Genomic DNA, 7,633 nt, shown 5'->3' on the forward strand with positions numbered 1-7,633 from the left:
CATCAGATGGATTCACATCTCCAACATGTGAGTTTATAGCCAAGTACATTCATCATGTGTACCACCCATAGACTTCACCCAACTATAGAATGGCTAAAATTGAAATAATAACAAACACTGGCATAAATATGGAGCAATAGAACTTTCATTCAAGGATATCCAAAATCTGCCATTATGGAAGATATTTTAGCCATTTCTTCCAATGCTAAACAAGCAGCTCACTTAATCCAGCAGTTGAACTCCTAAACATTTACTTGGTAACTTATACTAACGCAAAACCTGAACACAGATGTTTACAACAGTTTACTCATAATGGTCAAAACCTGGAAGCAATGAAAATGTTCCTCAAAAGAAACTGGGTAAACTAATTGTGTTACATCCACATAATGAGCTATTATTTGGTGACCAAAAACGGAGATCTTAGCTAGGAAAAAGGCTGGAATGAGCTTAAGTGCATATTTCAAGTGCAAGAAATGAGCCTAACAGGCTAAATATTGTATAATTTCAACTAAATGGATTCTGGAAAGGCCAAAACTACAGTGACAATAAATACCTCAGTAAGTACTAGGGATTGGAGTAGGAAGGAGAAAGGGTGAATACGTGAAGTACAAAGAGGTTTAAAAGGTGGTGAAATCCTATTTTCTTTGATACTTGATATGGTGAATAAAGGACATAATATGTTTTTTAATATATGTTTTTAATATGTAAGATAAGATTAAATAATAATCTATAAATTATTAAGGGTTCATGAGGAAGGGGGAGCAGGGAGGGAGGGGAGAAGGGAAAATGAGCTGATTCCAGGAACCCAAGTGGAAGGCGAATTTTGAGAATGATGAGGGCAACCAATGTATCAGGTGCTTTACTCAACTGATGTATGTATGGATTGTGATAAGAGTTGTATGAGCCCCAATAAAATGATTTATTAAAAATCTATGAACTGTACAACACAAATAGTGAACTATAATGTAACTGTAGGCTTCGGTTAATAATAATTTATCCAAAAAGAAACATTAATAATAATTTATCAACATTGGTTCATCAGTTGCAGCAACTCTGCCAAATAAAGGAAAGCTGTATAGAAGGGGAGGGGATGCCTGGGAATGTTCTGGAGTATCTCCTCAACTTTTCTATAAGCCAAAAATATTAAATAAAAATCTACTAAGGGCTCAAGTAGAAAATGTTTGGGAAATGATGATGGCAACATATGTACAAATATGCTGGTTACAATTGATGTATGGAATGTTAAAAGAGCTGTAAGAGTCCCCAATAAAATGATTTTCTAAATGATTTTTTAAGTCTTCTAAATAGCTTAATAGAAAGGGAACATACTTTTACATGTATGCCATGACCCATTTTACTGAGGGGAAAAGTGTATAAAACTATTGGAAAGAAAAACAAGAAAATAATATCTCATATTTGTGGGCTCCTAGGTCATTTTAATTTTATTCTTTATATTTTTCCATGTTATCCTACTTTTCAAGCTTTTTTTCAGAAATAAACAGTATATTTAAGCAAAAAGAGTGGCAACAATATGATCACAGCATTTATTAATGTTTTTGCATCCTGATATCACTCTAGTTATCTGATATGAACATGTAACCGCTGGGGCATAAAAGTTCTGTCCCCTTCCCATCTCTGGGTATCCCCCAATTAAACCTCCCCTGAAGTATCCTATACACTTGTCATTTTGCACCTGAAAAGAGTTGACCAACACAGCTAGAGAAAGGCAATAATGAGGAGCACCTCAAAGGAGGCTGTTTGGGCCCCTGCTTCTGCAAAGATATATGGATAACCACGGAGCTTCCCAGAATCCTCTGCCCCTCTGAAAAACTGAACAAGGCATCCACTTAAAATGGACCACTGACTGATGGAGCTGTTCATTCCTTTACCTCTACTGCCCTCTAGTGCCAAATTTCTATAATTATCATTTTTAAAAATTATTTTATTGGGGCTCATAAAACTCTTATCACAATCCATACATACATCAATAGTGTAAAGCACACTTACATTCGTTGCCCTCATCATTCTCAAGATTTGCTTTCCACTTGAGTTCCTGGAATCCGCTCCTCATTTTCCTTTTTCCCCTCCCTCATGAACCCTTAATAATTTATAAATCATTATTTTATCTTATCTTACACTGCCCAGTGTCTCCCTTCACCCACTTTTCTGTTGTCCATCCTCCAGAGAGGAGGTTATATGTAGAGCCTTGTGATCAGTTCCCTCTTTCTATCCCACATTCCCTCCCGGTATAGCCACTCTCACTGCTGGTCCTGAGGGGTTCATCTGTCCTGGATTCTCTGTGTTTCCAGTTCCTATCGGTACCACTGTACATCCTCTGTTATAACCAGGTTTGCAAGGTAGAATTGGGATCATGATAGTTGAGGGGAGGAAGCGTTTAAGAACTAGAGGAAGGTTGTGCGTTTCATTATTGCTACACTGAACTCTCGTCTCCTCCCCTCTACCCCTCTGCAAGGGATGTCCAATTGTTTACAGATTAGGTCCCCATCACGCGCTCCTCTCATTCACAATGGTATGATTTTCCGCCCCCCGGCCACCCTCCCCCCACCTTTGGTGCTTGAAACCTGGTCCCCTTGGTCCTTCATGATCACACAGGTTGGTGTGCTGCTTCCATGTGGGCTTTGTTGCTTCTGGGCTATGGCCGCTTGTTTACTTTCAAGCCTATAAGACCCCAGACACTATATCTATCGATAGCTGGGCTCCATCAGCCTTCTTCACCATACTTACTTATGCACACATTCGTCTTCAGCATTTATGTGGGGAAGGTGATCACACAATGATGGCTTTTGTTCTTTGGTGTATGCTACCTGATCCCTTCAACACCTCGTGTTCACACAGGCTTGTGTGCTTCTTCTCTGTGGGCTTTGTTGCTTCTGAGCTAAATGGCCGCTTTTTTGCCTTCAAGTCTTTAAGATCCCAGATGCTAGATCTTTTGGTAGCCGGGCACCATCAGCTTTCTTCACCACGTTTGCTTATGCACACATCTGTCTTCAGCAATCATGTCGGGAAGGTGGGTATCATGGAATGACCGTTTAGCTGAGCAAGCTGCTCTTGTATTAAGGGAATGTGCGCGAGGAGGCCCAATGTCCACCTGCTACCCTACTACTAAACCTACAAATATATGCACTTAGGTCTATTTCCCCCCATTATCATAAATATAACTGAGAGGAATTACTGAAACCAGAATGAAGGCTGAGCATGGTAGTAGGACAGGAGGAAAGTGTAAGGAAATAGAGGAAAGGAGTAGGAGGCAAAGGGCATACCTAGAAACCTAAATACAGACATGTACATATGTAATCATCATTTTCTAAAATCTTCAGTTGATTCTGACTCACAGTGACCTTTGATAGAACAGGGTAGAAGAACTGCCCCTATGGGTTTCCAAGACTAACTCTTTTCAGGAGTAGAAAGTCTTATCTGTCTCCTGGGGTTGTGGTTTCGAACTTCTGACCTTGAAGTTATCAGTCCAACCTATAACCCATTACACGTTGGACCAGGACTCCTTAATGATCGTTAGACACCAATCTTCTTTTGGTAATGAAGAATCCAGACATAAAAATTAAAATCTTGCAAGCCTTTCCATAGTATTGAGGAAAATCAATACTCTGTACACTTGACGATTTTGCATGTGCAAAATGTTCATTTGTATGTGTATACATTAAACTCCAAATAAAAGTACTTTAAAAGCTTGTCCCATGAATTCATCTTTAAAATATTTCAATAACTACCTACTAATGGGTAGACTCTCTTCTAGGTGCTGGAAGGAGCCCTGGAATCTCTGTGATTTAGGCGCTGGGCTGCAAGATTTGTGGTGTGAACCCACTAGCCACTCTGTAGGAGAAAGATGAAGCTGTCCACTCCTGTGAAGATGTGAAGGGACAGTGCTGCCCAGCTGCGAGGGAAGGAATACAACCACTGCCTGAAGACTGGACTGAAACAGCAAGACAGATGGTTAGTCTGGGTGGACTAGAGAAGCAAATTCCTAGACACTCATATGTGTATAAGAAAGATGTTTAGAGCAGGCAACGCTTCACTCTTGGGTCAAAATGGCCGGCAGGTCCACCGTTGCAGCCTCAGGCCGGTGGCTGGACGGCATTCGAAAATGGTACCACAACGCTGCGGGGTTCAATAAACTCGGACTAATGCGAGATGACACAATATACGAGACCGAAGATGTGATAGAAGCCATAAAAAGGTTTCCTGAAAACCTGTATAATGAGCGGATGTTTCGCATTAAGAGAACCTTGGACCTGAGCATGAGGTAACAGATCTTGCCTAAAGAACAGTGGACAAAATATGAGGAGGATAAATTCTACTTGGAGCCATACCTGAAAGATGTGATTTGGAAAAGAAAAGAGATAGAGAATGGGCCAAGAAAGGATCATGTCATTGAAATCTGTGGAGGTAGCTGTCTGCAGAGTATTTTTATGAAGTTGGTTCAACCTGAAATGTTTAATTTAAAAACCATCCTAGGCTGCAAATGTAGTACTTTAAATAAATATGTATTGTAAAAAGAAGAAAGAAAGATGTTTATATACAAGAGCAATTGAATATTGAGAAAACATCCCAGCCAAGTCTAGATCAAGTCCATAAGTTCTATGTTAACTCATATGTCTGATACCAATCTATACAGTCCTCTTCAGACTCATGAAACACATGGAATGACACTGAATGCAGGAAGATCACAGGCCAGTGGGTGGGAACTCTGGTGGATCCAGTGGTGTTGTAAGCATCCCAGCATTGGCAGAGGTCTCCACGAGGCTTCTCCAGCTCAGGGTACTAGTGTAGTTCCATGTGCCTTGTCAGTTGCTATGTCTTGCAGGATGTGAGCAGAGAGAGTGTCTCTCATCTCCAAAGGGGAATACAAGAGATCCCTGAATCCTCAAGAGAAGGTCATGCCCACACAGAGACTCCACCTTTTCACTCTTAACCCTCTCAAGTTCCAAATTGACACTAGATTATGTAAATACTATAGAGGGTCCAAGATAGATTGTCAAAAAGGCCAGGGAGTAGCAATTGTCAAGAGGGCATGGATGGGTAATCCAATAAAAAAGATAAGCACAGGCCTACTGGTGCTTACGTTTTAAATCACAGTGACCAACTCCTTTCATATGGGTTTGTGGTGAAAAACGAAACTGTTCACTAAGCACAAATAAATCCATGCTTATCTTGCTTACTGTAATGCCTAAATCACAGATTACTCAATCCCTATTAAACTAAAACCACTTATTGTCGATGTAGGGTTTCTGGAGCTGCCTGTCTTTCTAGGGGAAGACAATTTCATCTCCATGAAGTGGCTAGTGGGTTTGAACACCAGACCAAATTTATTGGACAATACCACCTGGCCTCCTTTGGTCCCTGTCAGGAATTATAAATTGAAAAGAGGCTTTGATTCTGCAAGAAGGTACTTTGGGGCTGGGACAGGGACAGATGTCAGCCAGACATAGAAGCAGAATCTTTCATGTGAAACTGTTCACTTCTAATTAGTAAGTATAAACACAAATAAACTTGTGCTCACCTGGCTTATTGGACAGCCCCATACTAAGGAGGGGAAAATGGGAATCCTTGGAAAAAGTGAAAGACAGACTGTGCGTATGGAGTATAAAACAAATAAAAATTTTAAAAAGCTGGGCCCTGGGGGGGAGGGGAACAGGTTAGTGGAATAACTAAGACTGCCCAGATAGTTTCTTTGGATGTGAATGGGGGGCAGAGTTGTTTGGGCTAGTAGGTAACCAGATTTGTGTTTTGACGAGATCCCACTGGTTGAAGGGTAGCATATGGGCTAAGCTGGGTCATAATAGAAGCAAGTAGACTACATTAAAAGCTAGCGATTTGACCCAGGTGAGAGAGGATCATGACTTGGTCTAGGGTGGGGTGGCAGAACAGAAATAGTAGATGGAGTTGAGGGAGACAGAGAGTCACTGGCTTGCATGTGGATTTGATGTGGGAAGATCACAAAGTGCAGAGACATGTCAAGAATGACTTAGGATTCTGGTTTGAGTAATAAGATACAGTTTCCTTTTGACATAGGGAGCAAGTGGCAGAAGACCAGATTTCAAAATACAAGTTTACCAATGTAAACTCTTGCAATCTTTCTCTACTGAAGAATTCTTTGTTTGCAATACTGGTCCCTAGGTTTTTGTAACACGTGTGTGTGTGTGTGTGTGTGTGTGTGTGTGTGTGTGTGTGTGTGTGTGTGTCCAAAACCAGTTGCCAGGAAGTCCATTTCAGCTCAAGGTGACCCATGTGTGTCAAAGTAGAACCATCATTACCAGTGGCTGAGATTTTCAGAAGTAAATTAAGGCCTTTTTCCAACATGGCTCTAGATGACTCAGACTACCAAACTTTCAGTTAGCAGCCAAATGCATAATCTGTTTGGACACCCGGGGACTTGTACTAGAGCTTAAATTCCAAAGCACTTGCTTTTTGGAAAACTTCAACTTACAGTGGGAGTGCTATCTCCAATTAGAGTCATTTAGAGTTCCACTTCCATGTGAGTTCTTTCTGACCGTGTGAAAAGCTATTCCCCATGGCAGAGTGCATTTGAAAGTAAATACAATTCCCTGGCAAGCCCAGGAAGGGGCAGTCTTGCCCTCTGGTGACTTGTCTGGGTGAACCTTAATGATTTACTGCTGCCTGTCACCTGGAAGCAAGGGTGCCAGGCCCACAAGGTCATGACTCACACCCTGAACTTCAAGCAGCCAGGTGCTTTAAGGTTCCCAAAGCCAAGCCTGCAAACGAATCCAGTCTACAGTTGTGTCCTTTACCTGCTTTGCTAATCTCACCTGTGACAATGATGAATTGATCTCCTGTCAATCATATTTTGTGATGATTTCCTTTGTTTTCTATCACCCATAATTAGCCACATGGCCCTGCATCCTTCCAATATCATTATGGCCTCTTGCTGATGGTCACCTTCATCCAGATGATTTGTCTGTTGTGTCTTTGTTCTATTAAATAAAATGGTCTGTGACATATGTTTGAATCTGAGATCTTTTTCACCAATAAGAGGCTCTATATTGTACTGTCATATCGCTTCCAGTAGATGAGAAACTAATGTTCAAACTGGATAAACGATTTCTCCAAAGACATACCAATGGTCAAGTCATACTGTGAACATAGTCTCTTACCATTGCTTTGGAATTGGTCCAGATTCTATTTAAAGCTTGGGGAGTTCCATGATGTCAAATAATTGTCCAAACTCTTTTAAAACACCCTAAGGAAGAGGAAACAAACCATTTTTCACAGCAGCATGTGTTATTATTAAATTTCTTTAAATATACAGAAAGTTCACCATACTGAATTGAAATACATTTTCAAGTAATTGAACTCATTGTTTCTGATTTTTTGCCTCATGGATGATATCAAGTAAGTATTTTTCATATGAGTACAATTCAAATATGCCTGTCTTTAAAAAGATAAACAAGTGGAAAGCAAATATTTTGAGAATGATGATGGCAACAAATGTACAAATGTGTTTGACACAATGGATAGATGGGTGGATGTATTGTGATAAGATTTGTACAAGGCCCCAATAAAATGATTTTATTAAATAATTATAAATGGATTATAATTACTTCTTCAGAAATGAGCTGGAGTAGGTATGTACTCTAGG

General features: G+C 40.4%; 1 pseudogene; it reads left to right on the top strand.

The window, feature by feature from the left end:
- The first annotated feature begins 4,045 nt into the window (after nucleotides 1-4,045).
- On the top strand, nucleotides 4,046-4,529 carry LOC142431717 (cytochrome b-c1 complex subunit 7 pseudogene; annotated as a pseudogene).
- The last annotated feature ends 3,104 nt before the right edge of the window (nucleotides 4,530-7,633 follow it).

Source organism: Tenrec ecaudatus, chromosome 18 (genome assembly GCF_050624435.1).
Source record: "Tenrec ecaudatus isolate mTenEca1 chromosome 18, mTenEca1.hap1, whole genome shotgun sequence".
NCBI lineage: Eukaryota > Metazoa > Chordata > Mammalia > Afrosoricida > Tenrecidae > Tenrec > Tenrec ecaudatus.